Below are 16,935 nucleotides of genomic sequence, written 5' to 3' on the forward strand. Positions count from 1 at the left end.
AACTGCTTAATTATTCGGCCCCATAGTTACTCGGCCTGCTAATTGTAATCGGCCTCCTAATCGTGCGGGTTAAAGCCGAACGAACATCCATCGAAGCGTACGCTTGACTCTGCCTATTATTCGGCTCCCACAATTGGCCCCTAAACTCCCTATTAACAGTCAGTTAATGGGTGTGTTTGGTTTCGAATTTGAGAAGTCAAAGAGAAGGATAAATTAAATGGCTTCCCTTATCCCAAGGTGTATGTCAGAACATAGGCCTTTCGGTCATCATTATACGTTCCCGCCTTATTCGTGCATCCTTTGCATTTATTACGATTTGAAACTTCAGTCACTTCGAGCGCATACCCTTTGAATATTAGGGCCTCTTGGACTGCCAGCCGAAATTCTTTCTCTATCTCGCATCTTCTGCAACTTCTCCCAGTGTCTCCGTGTCTCCTTTGCCTCTCGTAAGTTTTCTTTTCCTTTTTGTAATCCTATTTTCTGTATTCATTTTTGATTTAGAATACCCAAATCCTTACTAGAATGGCTAAGCATTTGAAAGACCTCGTTTCCGAGGGTCGTATCTCTGGGTTTTGGAGACATTTCTCTATCCCTGATGATGTCCATATATCTTTAGAGACGGACAATACCCTTGATATGGAGAGGGAGGACCAAAATACTATCGTCTTTCCTCTCTTATCCATTGCGGAGAGCGGGGTTCGCTTTCCCTTGCACCCATATCTTAGGGTCGTCCTCCGCCATTGGGGTCTGATTCCTTCTCAACCCAATGTGAATCTCTTTCGAATCATAATGGGAATCATAGAACTGAACCGGCGCCTTAGGATCAACCTCGACATTCCGGCGATTCGGCACTGCTACGCTCTGGTCAAATCCTCCAGTCGGCTTGGGCGCTACTTTCTCAAGGCCAAGGACACCGACCATCGCTTGGTAACCATGCTTGCCAGTTCTGGCAAACGAGTTGACGATGTCATGGTCAATGTCCGCGGTAACTGGGAATTCGGCGAGGGCGAAGATCGCCTAGACCCTGTTCCCAGAAAGAGGGGTGAACCAGGTGGCCGAGTAGATCCTTATGTTTGTTGATCTTTCTTTTACTCGGCTTTCTCTTCAAGTCTAATCTTTTATTTTTACAGGTAATAAGTTGAAGAAGATTCAGACTTCGGCTGATGACGCAGTCCTTGCAGAGATTAAGAATGCACTCAAGTATTTTGGCCGTCCAAACATACAAAAGCAAGGGAGGGCCGCCCATATACTTCTGTGGTACGAGCCTACTTATACTACGTTCTCGGCTGCGGACAATATCCTGGTTCTATCTGGCGAACACCATCTTACAGCTCTTATCTTCCCCAGCTTCAAGACCCTCAGAAAAATTGGTTTCGAAGCTTCTGATTCAGAGCGAGACGCAGAAACGGTGGTCGAGGTAGTTGCCGAACCAATGAGAGAGTTTGCTGCGGAGGCTGAAGAGGTCGACGAGGCTCTAAACGCGGTGTTTGAGGCAGCCGGTCTTAACCAGTCTGACTCACCGTCCACTTCGGGTCGGGCAGAGTTTTCCTTCGGAGATATTTTTACAGATTTGGGAGATCTACCCGGTGATTTTTCTGAAGGCATGGCTGCGGAAAATCTAACGTAGATGGCGCAAAAGAGAAATATCGAATGCATGGCCGTGCGACGAAAAGTCGAGGCCAGCCATTCTGGGCCTGCCCCAATTGAATCTTCGCAACCCGTTATGGTAAAAGAGACGGCTCAAGTTGTTTCGGCCGAGTCGAATAAAATGGCCGAACAGCAGAACCCAGAAGAAAGGCCGATTCAAGAAGAGCGGGGCGAAAAATGTACTGCCGAGGGAGAGGCCGGCTCAGAGGGGAGCCCTACTGACAAACGGCCTCGTCTAGAGGAATCGGATGTGGTTGTTCCTTTCGTTATTCAACCGAAGATCAAAAATATGTCGATCTCCTCTGACGCGTCTGCCTTGAAGGATCCAGCTGTAGCGTTGAGCTTGGCCACCTCAACTTCGTTTCCAGTTGACAAGGCCACCTTTCGAGCAGAGCCGAATTTGGTAGCTATAGCGTTAGCTTCTCAGTCGGCCCTTCTTGTATGTGACTTGATCTTTTTTACTCCTTGTTTGGTTCGGTTTGCATACGATATTTCTTGGTATGTAATGATCCTGACTCCTTGTTTTGCAGACGGTTGGAAGGATAGCCGAACTAGGCCACCGTCAGCACGAAGCCCTTGAAAGAATCGGCCGCCTGAAGATAGAAATTGAGAGTGAGAGAAGCAGGGTCGAGTTCAAGGCGATGAGAGACGCGATGAAAAGTGCTCGAGCCGAGGCGGAGAAGGAGAGGGCTCAGACTGCTAATCGGCTCAGATCCGATATCGAAGAGAGGGCGAACGCGAGTGAGGAATCGCTCAAGTTAGCCAAGGAGGCGTTTGCTAAGGTGGAGGCCGAGTTGGAAGAGTTAAGGAAGGCCAAGGAAAAATCCGACTCTGAGGCTTCTGCGGCGCTCGAGGTTGGAAAGAGCGCTGCCCTTAAGGACTACGTAGAAGAAGTCCCCAAATTCGAGAATCGGGGATTCAAACATGGATGGCTCAAAGCCCTTGCTGCCGCTAGAGTTACGTTGGGCATGCCAATTCCATACGAGCAAGTGGACGTTGAGCCACTTGAGTCTAATCCCGAGGATTGATTTGGGAGACACTACTTTTATTAAGTATTTTGAATTTCACTGTATGTCTTTCTCTAGTAGATTTTCATCATTTTTGGATTTTCATATGTAAAATGTCCGCTACTAGCGCCCAATTTATAAATGAAAATTTAATATTGTACTCAAGTTACTGCTTGTATTGTTTGTTGTATGAATACGTAATTAGGAGAATCATCATTTAGAAAAAAATGTCATGCTCATGTGAGTGTAAACACCCCATTTTTGACCGACCTTAAGACTCAAACGTCATCGATTGAGCGCTCGGTGATTGCGCATGTTGTGCTCATTCTGAGGTTTCGGAGTTTCGGCTGAGGTTTTTATCCCCGGACCTCGGGACCCTTTTATGCTTTGACTCGGTCTGCGGACTAAGTCTTGTTTTTTCTTCCCGGAGGAAAGGAGAGGTCTTGTAGACCATCTCTCAGTGGTCATAGACTACTTTTCGTGGTCGTAGGCCACTGTTCCTGTTTGGAGACTAGTTTCCGATTTTCGAAGCTGTCGGCCGTGCGCCTCGGCTCGGGACCGCTTAACATTCTCTGTTTGGCACGGTTTTTGGAACACACCTTGTTTCCTCTTTCTAGAGGGACACTATGGTCTGGGAGACCACTTTTGTGGCCGTACACCACTTTTGGTGCTCAACAGCCAGTTTTCGGGGCACCCGGCCGCGCGCTTTGCCCCCTGAACTCTCGTTTTGCATCCGTGTTGGTTCATTTTTGGCATGAACCTTGTTTTCCTTGTTTGGGAGGTGGTACAAGGGTGGGAGACCACCTTTTCTCCTTGGAGACCACTTTTCCCCGCCGGCCAGTTTTCTTGTCGGGAAACTGGTTTTCTTGCCGGGAAGCTGGTTTTCTTGGTCTTTGGGCCACATTTGCTGGTCTCCCACCACACCACTAGCTTACTTTCAAAGTGGAGACCACCAATACCCTTGGATGACCACCCTTTATCTGGAAGACCACTTTCCCTTGTCAGCCGACCACCTTACTTGGTCGGCCAGCTTTCTCTTGTTTTGTCTGACTGAGTGGATGCCAACTGTGCGAGCTGAAAGGCACAGACTGTATCCTCCATACACATGTATGGAGGATTTTCACCCTTGCTTTAGCTTCTTGAGGAAGCTTGAACCTTTGCTCCTTTATAAGAGAGGGCCTTCCTCTCCTTATACCAGGTTCCAAAAAAATTTGTTTAAGGCAAAATATATATCCCTCTCTATATCTCTACATTTTGGGTTCAAAAAGTGCATTGTTCTTGGCCTATTGCACCACACCTCATAGCCACAAACCTCCACCATTGATCTGAGGTTCTTGGAGGGTATTTTCAGAGGTTAAAGAATTGGTTTTGGGCTGGAGAAGTTGCTGGTTTTGTTGAGTTTCAAGGGTAATCTCTTTTTCCTCTTTTAAAGCTTTGTCTTGATCACTCTCTTAGCCAAACTTGCATGCTTTTTTGAGCTTTGTTGTCAACTGAAAAAAGTCTTGTTTTGAGGTCCTTTTGATGTTTGTTTAAGACCATTTTGGTGTTGAAGGTCATCTACCCTTTTTGCATGCTTTAAATAGCCTTGTTTTGTGCCATGCCATAATGCCTTTGATTTAATCTTTGCTTGGCCTTCCTACCATTGACATCTAGTGGATTTTCAATGGTGAGCATGTGGTTTTGAGGGCCTAGATCAGAGAGGGGTGACCCTCTCTCTTGTTGTCTTGTTTACTAGTACTTTTGGCCTACCAAAGGAGCATATGTTTATACCATTTGGAGGCCTAGTTCAGGCCCTTTTTGGTGACTTCTAGGACCTACCTAGGCTCTAACCATGGCTGGTTTGGTCCCCTTTTGCTTGCTTCTTGCATGTGCAGAGTAATCCCTTTCATGGCTTATCAAAGGAGCATGTCATTCTTGCATATGTTGGTCTTGTTTCAGTAGATTTTTGGCCATCATTTAGCATGCCATGACTCTGTTTTTGCTTGGTTTGGTATTCCTTCACATGCTTCATATGCTTGTAGTGTAACTCATGTTCACTAGCTCACAATGCATGTTGTTTTGGCCCTCTATTCTAGCATATTTTGGCCATGCTTCAAACTGATTTTGTTCATAATTTGGGCTGAATTAGCTCTGTTTTAAGGTCCCTTGGTCAAAAAATGCTAGCCATGCATACTTGTTGTGTAATAGCATTGACTAGCTTTGAGTTTGGAGGTTCCTTGCATGCTTAACTTGAGCTATTTACATGTTTTGGCATCATTGGGCATGATATTTCAGAGCTTATAGGGGTGCTACACTTCCATACTTTCCATGCTTTAAGTGCTCTTTAGAGTTGTGCATTTATGCCCTATTTGCGAGCCATTGCATAAGCTTCACTTTTGTGCCTTTCAAGCCATCATCCCAACTCATTTTGCTACTATTTTGTGCCTGCATAAGGTCTGTTCGGGGTTGGTTTCATCATTTGAGCATCGCTTTGCATGCCTATAGTGTAATGTACTTCACTAGTTTTAATGCTTGAGCCATTCAACATGCGTTGTGTGAGTTGTTTGCATGAGCCGGAGTCATTTTGGAGTCATGTTATATGCCATTTCAGAGTTGGAATATATGCTATTGTACTCCATGTTTAATCCTTTCAATGCATGTGCAAAGTTGTGTTTTTGTGCCTTAGGCTTGGGGCCATTGCATTGGGCTTGTTTGCATGAGTTTTAGAGTCTTGTTTTCATCATGTTTGGCCACTAATTTGGGTGTGGCTGAGGCCCATTCATTTTGGTTTAAGTCCATTTTTGCATTGAGTATGCCACATTGTCGCATGATTGATCATTGTATTGTGCATGCCTTGTTCATCTCATTGTGTATGTTAGTTCTTAGGTGCATTGTGTATGCTAAGTACCACGTGTATTGAGTATGCCATTGTTAGTTCATAGCATTGTGTATGCTAGTTGCATGTTTGTATGTCATCCTTTGCATGTTTGCATCACTTAGTTGCATAGCATTTAGGTTGCATACTTAGAGTCGCATTGGTGCATGCCATGTTTGTTGCATTGTGTTTGGGATAGGAGTTAGCCCAAACACGAGAAACAAGGGATGTTTCATACTCGAAGTGATGAAACGTGCCTCGATTCCCGGTCGCCGACACTCTTGACTACACATGATGGAGTTTAGGCATTTATGTGTTCATATGTGCATTCATTCTATATTCAGTTGTGCAATTCGGCTCCTCGGCTATCATGCATCGAGATGCATGATTGGTGGCCCGAGGATCGAGGCCTACACTCCCTTAAGCTTGTACAATGATGGGGAGAGTAGTCGTGCACACACATGTTGAAAATACCTTGCCATGCCTCTCTTTTGCTCCTTGTTGCAGAAAACCAGAAACCAGAGGCAGAAACTGGTCGGCCGACTAGCTTTTTTGGCAGGCCGACCACCCCTTTTGGTTTCTCCCACAAAAGGTGGTCGGCAGGAGGTCTCTAAGGCCAATAGCTAGTCGGCAGCATTCCCACAGATTCCCAGGGTGGAATTTCAGCCTTCTAGAGCCTTGTGCAGTGTTCTGTGGTCAATTGCAAACAAAGGCAAGTCGAGGCGTCGCGAGGGATTTCCGAACAAGGTAATTCAAGCATGCATGCATCCTTTATCATTCAAGGCAGAGTTGAGGTAGTCCACATCCATAAGTTCGCATGCTTATTTAATTGCTAATTTAGTTGATTTGTTAATTAGTTAGTGTTGTGTAATAATTAGATATAGCTTGTTTTCATTTTGTTGTGTAATAACTAGTTTAATTAGATTAGCTTAAGTTAGCTAGTTGGTTTGGTATTATTTATTCGGACCCTCCTCCGAGAGGGAAATGTTGTAATAAGTGTGCGTGTGTGTGATGCATGTCTTCCAACCCTCATTTCTTTCTCCCTTTTATTTACTAGCTTACGATGGTTAGTTTTAGGGCATGTTTCAATTAGCATCCTTATGCTTCGCATGTTTGCATTCATTCATCTATCTTGCACGCACCGGGCTCGATGCATCATACTAATTGCATTGTATTTCAATTCCGAGTTGAATACATGTTAGCTGTAGCATCTCATATGCCATCTTAGCATAACTGAGCCTATCTTAGTTGCATTTTGCATGTGTTGCATTAGCCATCTTAACATGAACTAGGATCATGTATTGATTACTAACTAGTTTCTATTTTGGCTTGGAGTACTCGGTGAGTGTTTATGCTTTAGCATCTTTGCATGTGTGTGAGTGACTGCCATGATAGCATGCTTGCCATGAGGTTAACTACTTATGTGATATACCTGAATGAATGCCTGTGGGTGAAGGTTGGATTATTAAATTGGAACAAATCATCGATTGCGAGTTTTAAGCCCACTTGAGAGTGGCAAATCACCATGTTTTCTAAAGCCCACTTAAGGGTGGCAAAATCCGCATTTTAGCCTACTTGCAAGTAGCAAATCGCATTCAAAAACAAACATGAGATGTTTTGTTCCAACTTAGACGGTCCAGTCTATACTTGTATGTTGTGCGCATCACATAGCAATTCTAGGCTAATAAACCGGAATAAGAGCACATATGTTTTCAAAAACAAGATATCATGTTTAGTAGTGGTCGATCTTTGATCGGGCGAGCGGGGGTGCTCATTGCATGACCTTCCCCAATTGTACCCAAGTTCCCGAGATGAGGCAACTTTGGTGATAACGGACACGTGGCATTAGGCACGAGTCAGGGTTTCCTAAATTTTCCAAAAATAAAATATTTAGGTGGCGACTCTGTGTCTGGCAAAGCAGTCCATGTTTGGCACTTCTTTCTAAAATTAGTTTTTCAAAACGATTTGTTGGATTTGGACTCTTTGGTGATTTATCGATCTTGCATTGCACTTTGCGAGATTAGATTCAGAACCGTGACATCGAGTCCGAATTGTAGTGAGCCCAATGAACAAAACGGGATTCTCCCGAGACGTTCGGGCGCGTCTATAGTGAGACGGCAAACTTAGAAGCCGATTAGATTTATGGATCTGATTTAATCATAAACAAAATGAATTCATGAGGTGCCGATTCGTGGAACGGCTGGGGTAGTCAAGCTGATTAGATTGATGAATCTACCCCTGCCCCAGCTGGTGCACGAACATTAGATGCCGAATAATACGTTATAAATCTTGTAATGATGAATCAATTCGTGGAACGGCTGGGGTATTCAAGCCAACTAGATTGATGAATCTGCCATTGCCCCAGCTGGTTCACGAACATTAAATGCCAAACAATTCGTTATGAATCTTGTACTGATGAATCGATTTGTGGAACGACTACGGTATTCAAGCCGACTAGATTGATGAATCTGCCCTTGCCCCAGCTGGTTCACGAACATTAAACACCGAACAATTCGTTATGAATCATGTACTAAGGATTCGATTCGTGGAACGGCTGGGGTATTCAAGCCGACTAGATTGATGAATCTGCCCTTGCCCCAGCTGGTTCACGAACATTAAACACCGAATAATACAGGGGGCGATTGGGGCACATGACTTGATCGGCGCCGGGCTATTTAGGTGTCGATATTAATGAAATTGCCTCGGAGGTGATGCCTTCGTAGGGAGTTAAAGGGGGTGTACTTCGTGAACGAAGGTCTTACTTATATGTTTTGACGACAACTCAGTCCAGTTCTTAACGGAAAATTAAACAAGTGTGAATGTCGAATAGACTTTTCTTCAAAAGCAGAGGTGAAGCGAAGACACTAGCTGAACTGGGAGGAAACATGAATCGAAGCAATGAACCTTCTCGCACGAGCAGTAAGACTTCGAGGGATTAGGAGAGACGCCAATCCCCCTGTCATCGAAGTAGGTCGCCCAGAAAGGACAAGCAGCCGCAGCGCAAGTCTGCTTAACCTCGTTCTGGAAAGGAATCCAACGCTACTCCTAGCCCGTTAAGTTTCGCGGTCTTTGTGGGTAATAGACCAATGACAGAGGCGGATTCGATCATTCGAGATCCAAATGTGGCAATCGAGTTCGCTCGACAAATCTTTCTGCCCGAAGTTCAGCAATCGATGGTAGGTTGTCATGACTTCAAAGTGTTTTGTGAAGGCATTCACGGGGCGGTGAGGGGACTGTACACTGCTTATGAGATTGGCATGCGTCTCCGAGCCGCTCGTCGCGATATAGAACAAAGAGATGAGCGCATTCGGAAGTTAGAAACTCGTGCCGAGAAGGCCAAGCTGGAGCTACGGAAAATCAAGTCTACCGAGCCTCAATCGGCCAGCCACCCAAACCCAGTTATGGAAGAGAGGGTTACTCAAAGGCTGATTAGTCATGCGATCGCCGATCGGAACACGGCCAGCATGTTCGCGATCGAGACTGCGAGGACTACGGCCTATGAAAAAGGCTTCCACGACGGCCGAAAGGTCAGAATTCAGAATACCAAGGAGAAACTCACTGAAGAGGTTTGCCGATGCGAAAATCATGGATTTAGGCACGGTTGGATCAAGGCACTTCAGCAATCTGAGAGTCTCAAGGAAGCAGGGTAGGATCCGGCATTTCCGTTGTACCAATAGAATGATTTCCCCTTCTCCGCTTTCGAATTTGAGAAGAGTGATGATGAAGAAGCCGCCGAACCAAAGAAAAGAAAGTGAAATTATGTATTTCATTGGCCGATTTTAATAAAATGCTTATTTCACAATTTGTAGCATTTTTGTTATCTATATGACACATTTTATTCTGAATGTGCGCACGTTCTGGATTACGTTTAGGCGGCTTGAACAATCTTATTTGAATATTTGTATTTTTCAGCCTTTGTTTGCGGAGGTTTTAATTTGGATAGCAGAACATTGTTCAGTTCAACTGTTTGCTTCGTTTGATCAATCTTATTTTAAATGTTTCATTGTAATTTATATTCGGCACACACGTATATGCATGTGTTTCATTGTATAAACGTTGACCGGCCCGAATCAACTAGGCATTTGATTCTGAACGGTTATATGACGGCTTGTCATGAGCATTCTTCATTAAATATATACTTGGCATACGTCAAGCACGATTGATGTGCCAATGAGGCTCCGAATTCGGAGGCTTGATCGGCCCAAAGGTGTCATGCACCACGGGCTCCGACTCTGGAGACTGTCAGCCCATCTATAATTGCCGTTTAGATGATTAGGCCATTTTAGCTCCAAAAAGCCAAAAATTAGTATGTGAGGTGGCTATGGCCAATACCGATCGGCGTCCGTCTTTTGGAGTCGAGTGTTAGTGAAATCGCTTCGGGGTCGCTGCAAGGATTTAGAAATAAATCGCCTCAGACTCTGCACGCCAGTAACTTCACTTACTGTGTTCAGACTCGATTTAAAACAATTTTGTTGCATGGGGTTAGATAAGTGTAAATGTGAATTGGAGTTTCCTTTAATCAGCAGAGGAGCAAGAGGCTCGCACTTTGGCTGAGTTTGATACTGTAATGAATCGTAGCAAAGGACCTACCCGTGCGAGAGGTAGGGCGTTGAAAGAACGGGAAAAACAGCAACAGGGAAGTTCTCCGCAATCACGACCGAGAAATGAGGCCGACGTAGTGCCGCGACCGTTGAGTTTTACTATTTTCGTGGGGAATTCCTTTCTTGTCCTGGATCTTGGCTTTGACGTTGTCTATGGTGTCAAAGCTCTCTACCTCGAGGGTGATTGTCTTGCCGGTGTGAACATCGTGGATTCAAGCGTGGTCAGATCAGAACATTTCAAGCTGTGGATGCTCTTCGAGCAACGGGCGTTGATTCGGCGCTACCATTGCACCAACACGACCGCTTCCCCCTTTTTTGCCTTTCGAAGTTTGAAAAGGGTGGCGGAGGTGACGCCGCATGAAAATGGATATTGTAATCCTCGAACGCGGATCGCTGTTTTTGTAATTACTATTTAATCGAATAAAGTGTTTTATTTTGAAAGTTTTTATCTCATTCTGAATTTTTATACGCTTAACTAAGCATCTTATTTCGAATGTCGGCACGTTTGGTACGTTTTGTTTTGTTCATGTGGTTGTGTTGGCTCAACTTTCATATCCCTGCTTTGATGTGTAAATTTTTATTCTGGAGGGCGCTCCGGATTCAGAATATTACTCGGCCCTTGAGCGTCGCCCGATGGGACACCATTTGGTCCGCCGGATTTGGGAGGCTTTATCGGCCAAAGACGTCGTGCGCCAATGGGGCTCTGAATCCGAAGGCTTTTTCGGCCCAACGGTGTCATGCACCGATGGGGCTCCGAATCTGGAGGCTTTTTGGCCAATCGTGATATCCACGAAGGGCGCTCCGAATCCGGAGGTTTTTTCGGCCCAAAGACGTCGTGCGCCGATGGGGCTCCGAATCCAGAGGCATTTTGGACAATCGTGATACCCACAAAGGGCGCTCCGAATCTGGAGCCTTTTTGGCCAATCGTGATATCCAAGAAGGGCGCTCCGAATCCGAAAGTTTTTGCGGCCCAAAGACGTCATACGCCGATGGGGCTCCAAATCCGGAGGCTTTTTGGACAATCGTGATATCCACAAAGGGCGCTCCGAATCTGGAGGTTTTTTTGGCCCAAAGACATTGTGCGCCGATGGGGATCCAAATTCGAAGGCTTTTTGGCCAATCGTGATATCCACGAAGGGCGCTCCAAATCCGGATGCTTTTTGGCCAATCGTGATATCCATGAAGGGTGCTCCGAATCTGGAGACTTTTTCGGCCCAAAGACATCATGCCCCGATGGGGTTCCGAATCCGAAGGCTTTTTGGCCAATCGTGATATCCACGAAGAGCGCTCCGAATCCGGAGACTTTTTCGGCCCAAAGACGTCGTACGCCGATGGGGCTCCGAATTCGGAGGCTTTGTCGGCCCAAAGGCGTCATGCACCGATGGGGCTCCGAATCTAAAGGCTTTTTGGCCAATCGTGATATCCACGAAGGGCGCTCCGAATCTGGAGGCTTTTTCGGCCCAAAGACGTCGTGCGCCGATGGGGCTCCGAATCGAGAGGCTTTGTTGGCCGAAAGGCGTCATGCGCCGATGGGGCTCCGAATCCAGAGGCTTTTTGGCCAATCGTGATATCCACGAAGGGCGCTCCGAATCCGGAGGCTTTTTCGACCCAAAGTCATTGTGAGCCGATGGGGCTCCGAATCCGGAGGCTTTTTCGTCGGAGCACTTTTTAACTAGATTTCGCAGTGGGTGGGATTGCAACTTTTTAAACAAGATTCCTTACATTACAAAAGCGGAATGTGTACATGGCAAATCATTTAGAACTGGGATCATTCCCCACAAGTTGGGTTTAATGACAAGATAGTTTTCGCAAGTGCGTCCAGTTCCAAGGCCGTGGCAAACTCCTTCCTAACATGTTTCTTCCTTTTCTGGCTTTTTCCTGACATGTTTCTGAGCCGATATGGAATCTATCAGATAATGGCCGTCTCAGTTACGACCCAATTTTTCACCAACCGGTTTCTTGTCATCCGGAAGTACCTTCAGGATCAACTCTCACGGCGTGTAGCGGCACAACTGAACGCGTTGATTATACGACTTAGCAAGTTGCTGCTGGTATCGCCTAGGGCTTTCGTGGCTTTTCGCTTGGGAGCCGTCCGACATCGTTAAGGCTGTTTCGATTCGGCACTTCAGTGGAATTGACCTGCGACTCCGTTGGTGTCTTTTCAAAAAGGAGATAACATGCTTGTGCAGATTGCTGGGATCCACGGATTTGCTCAATGTCGTGTTTAGTCAGAAAGCGTAGCAACTGATGATAGGTGCTTGGCACGGCCTAAATAGTATGCAACCACGTTCACCCCATGATGAGATTATACGGCGAAGGGAGCTTGACGACCAAGAATTCCACATCCACTGTTTGGGAGCCCGCTCAAACGGGTAATGTGATTTTCCCCAACGAGTACTCTGGATTTACAGTGAAGCCGAATAATGGATAAGGAGCTGGAGACAGGTCTGATTCGTTGAGGCCGAGATTGACGAAGGTCTTGTAATACATAACCTCCGAAGTGCTCCCCTGGTCTATGAGGACGCGTTCAACGGTAAATCGATTTACATGCAGTTCAATGACCAATGGATCAATGTGGGGGAGTGTTATGCTGATAAGATCGGAATCGTCGAAGATAATACTTAGAGCTTTGTGGGAGGCTGACTGAATGGCGTGTACGGTAAGAGGCGTTGGAAGGCTGTATATCATATGAATGACGCCGAGCGGAGGTGAATCCTGCTGAAAGGCAATTGTTTTGATTGCGCTCTTTCGGACATGTTGCTGGAGCCGACCATCTTGCACCAATTCCTCGAGGTGGTCTTTCAAAGCGTAGCAACTGTCTGTATCATGACCGTGATCTTTGTGATATTCACACCGCCTGTCCCGCCTTCTTGTGTTAGGAGGTCCCACCATTTTGGACGGCCACTTGAAAAACGGAAGATGTTGGATTTTGGACATAACCGAGCTGATCGGCTCTGACAGCTCCGTATATTTCTTGTCGGTGCGCTTTGTGCGCCTACTATTAACTTGCAGTTGCTCATTTGTTCGATGTGAGCATTGATCGCTTGATCGGCGAGAATCTCGTCTCTTGTCTCATTTAGCCCGCTGTCATGGTTCAAGGCTCTAAGGTGGTATGGAACTTATTGGTTGAACAATTTCTGGGGGGGGCCGTTTTGTTGGCCATGTGTCCGGCTTTTACCCGCAAGGCGTCATCTTCCACTTTGTAGTATTCTTCTACTTTCTTCATCAACCCCCAGACCGTTTTGGGGGGTCTTCTAGTCAAGGAACTGCGGAGGGCACTATCTGGATGTAATCCCATTTTGAAGGCAGTGATGGCCATGGAGTCGTTGCAAGCGTCATCCACAAGATTAAAGCATTCCCAATATCACGCCGAATATGCTCTTAGTGTTTCTCCTGGCAGGATTTGCATTGCCCAAAGAGAGTCGGCTTGTTTCGGCTGGACCTCGTTGGTGATGAATCTGGCCCTGAAGGATTTTTGTGATTGGTGAAAGGTTTTGATCGATGCCGGCTCCAGTTTATAATACCACCTGACAGCCAATGGTCCCAAACTGCTGGGAAATATTCGGCACATGAGGGCCTCATTGTCTGCATGCAATGTCATGGCTTGCTTGTAGTAGCGGATGTGGTCGGTGGTGTCTGATTTGCCATCGTACAAGGTGAATGACGGTGCTTTGAATTTCTTGGGTAGCGCTGCCTTTGCAATCCATCGTATGAAGGGATCGTGTTGATCTTCGTCCGAACTGTTCCTTCTTCGCTTGTGCCTTATACGGGGACTTTCTTCAGAAGAACTGGTGGTTTCAGCTCATCCCTTCTTCTTGGGCTCCAGGGATAACGAGTCAGAGTCACTATCAGTGTCATTTTGTCAGGCTCGAGGTCGTCGACCACCTACCTTCGGAGATCGTTCCGGATTTAGGCGTACACCTTGTTTGGACTTCGCCACTTCCAAGGCCAAATCTTTACAAAGACGTTCGTTCTCAGCGATCATGTTCTCCAACCTCTGTTCATTTTGCTTTGCTAGTTCCATGATTGCCTGCATTGTTTCATGCTCCGAAGTCGAGGGTGAGGCGAAGTTTAAGGCACGTTTTGCGGCGATAGTCTCCGGTCCAAGCATGTTTGTTGGAGTGAGGTCGTCTCTTTGCATGGTTTCATCAGTGACTATCGAAGGGTCTTCCGTTACGCCCGCCATGGATGTGTTTGAGTATTCCCACAGACGGCGCCAATTGTGGGGATGTGGTTTTGGAAATACTCCTTTGATCCTAGGAGACGCTGTGATCCTCTTCTAGTCACCTGAAAAGAGATAAACACTCCGGTCGGGGGTGCCGGGATTAGCAATCCGACGAGCAAGTTAGTCTCTGCACTCAAGATTACTTGTATTCTAAGTTAAGCTTCATAATTCTCACATACCTTTCCTTGACTGTTATTCCTCTATTTATACTCGTTTCCAGGGCCTCGGGACCTGGTCCACTTTCTGCTTTCAAATTGCTTAATTATTCGGCCCCATAGTTATTCGGCCTGCTAATTGTAGTCGGCCTCCTAATCGTGGGGGTTAAAGCCAAACGAACGTCCATCGAAGTGTACGCTTGACTCTGTCTATTATTCGACTCCCACAGCTTATGAGTAGGATTGCACTACAAGTACATGAAGCATGCAAGAGGTGACTCAACCAAGCCAAAATAGAGCCACAACATACTGAAATAAGACCAAAAATAGGCTGAGATCAAGCCAACACATGCTAGAAAAATATGCTCAAGTGTGAGGCCAACAAGACATAGAACCAAGAAGCAAGGAGGGGAGGCCACCCCCTCCTACTTTAGACCTTAAAACATGGTTTCTACCACTGAAATTCACCTGAGTTTCAGTGGTAGAAAGGCCAAACAAAGGGTGACTCTAAAGCTTTAAAAGATGGCACCAAGCTTAAGCAAATAAGGCACACAAGAGGGTAGAACACCCTCAACACCAAAGAGGCCTCAAACAACCATTTTTAACACTTAAAAATAGAAATTTTTTATAGTTGAAAGCTAAGCCAAAAGAAGCATGCAAAGATGGCTAAACACTTGATCAAAATAAAGCTTAAAGAGGGAAGACACTCACCCTTGAAGTACAGCAGCAGAAACAGCAACTTCTGAGCCAAAAACCAGCTTTTAGGCTCCAAACGAGACCTCCAAGTACCTCATGTCAATGATGGTGGTGTTTGGCTAAGAGTCTCTTTGCAAAAATGTGAAGAAAGCTCACTTTCAAGCACTCAAAGGGAAGAGAGAGAGGATACAAGAGAGAGAGGGGGGGAAAATTGCTTCTCCAAATTCTGAACCCTGCATAAGGGGGAAGCACCTCCCCTTATATAAAACATGTAAGCCAAAGCTTCCTTGACAAGCTTAGAGCTTGTTTGAATCCCTCCATACACGTGTATGGAGGATGCATTTTGTGCTCACCAGCTGGCACAGCTGGCACCAAAAATATCTACAAAAGCAGAAAAATGGTCGTAGGCCACTTTAAGTGGCCTATAGGGGGAAAAAGTGTCCTACAACCACCAAAAGTGGCCGACAGCCTCTCCCCTCCCTCTAGGCAAGGAGTAACAAGGTATGGCACAAAAACAAGCCAAAATGAAGAGATCCAAGAGGCCCCAAGACAAGGCGCTTAGTCGAAAACCCCCAAAACTAGCCTACCAGCCACCGCAAGTGGCCTACAAGAGAGAAAAGTAGCCTACAGCTACAAAAAGTGGCCTACAGGCCTCTCTCTCCCTCCAGGCAAAGGCACCAAGGTATGGTCCAAAAACCAGGCCAAGAAGAAGAGAGTTAAGAGGTCCCGAGACAAGGCGCACAACCGAGAGCTTCGGAAACTCATAACGAGCACAAACATACGTAACCACCGACTGCACAAACGATGACGTCGGAGTCTTAAGGCCAGTCGAAAATGGGGTGTCTACACTCACCGAGCGCTTGAAGTCCTCAGCGAAACGCCACAGCTTTGAGCCTTTCAAACCCTGTATTCTTTTTGTCTCATTTTTGGACCATGCCTTGGTCTTTCCAACCTTCAATCTCTAGTGGCCTGTCGGCCATCCTTGGAGGCTATCGGCTAGATCTTCTGGTTTGCCGGCCATCAATGATGCCTTGCCAGCCATCACTGATGGCCACCCGGCCACCAGTGTTTTCTGCAAATATTTTATGCCAGTTGTGCCAGCTGTTTGCACAGATGCTTGCATCTATCCACACATAGAAGGCTGAATCTCCTTGTATAGAATTCATGTTTTCTATATATAGGGAGTCCCTCTCTCATGTTTTGAGGTTCAAAGATTTCAAACTCAAAAATTTTCTCTCTCTCTCTCCCTCTCTTGCAATTTTGTGCACACTTGCCTAGTTATATCACTCTTTTGCATACACATCCCTAACCAAAATTGATCACCTTTGAGCTGAGGTCCCTTAAGGTCTTGTTGGAGCCCTTGAAGGTGGTTTTGACTTGTATTGGTGCCTAAAGTTGTGCTTGGCTTCAAGAGGTATAACACTTGTCTTTTAAACCTTGTTTTAGTACACTTGTTTCTCTATATTTTCCCACTATTTTTGGGCCATTTTTGAGCTGTAAAAATCTCTGTTTTAATGGGCTAAAATTGGTGTTTTAAGCCATTTAAGGTTAGCGAGGTGTCTCACCCTTCTTTATTCCTTGCTTCTAAGGCTTTTTCACCTTTGTTTCCCACTTTCAAACCAACCTTTTTTAGGCCTTTAACCACTGAATTTCAGAGTATTTTCAGTGGCAAAAAACATGTTTTGAAGTCCAAAATTGGAGGGCTTAGCCTCCCCTCCTTGTGTCTTGTTTGCTAGCCTAGTTAATCCTA

The sequence above is a fragment of the Camellia sinensis genome, chromosome 14, assembly GCF_055761805.1.
Source record: "Camellia sinensis isolate YWXY chromosome 14, ASM5576180v1, whole genome shotgun sequence".
Taxonomy (NCBI): domain Eukaryota; kingdom Viridiplantae; phylum Streptophyta; class Magnoliopsida; order Ericales; family Theaceae; genus Camellia; species Camellia sinensis.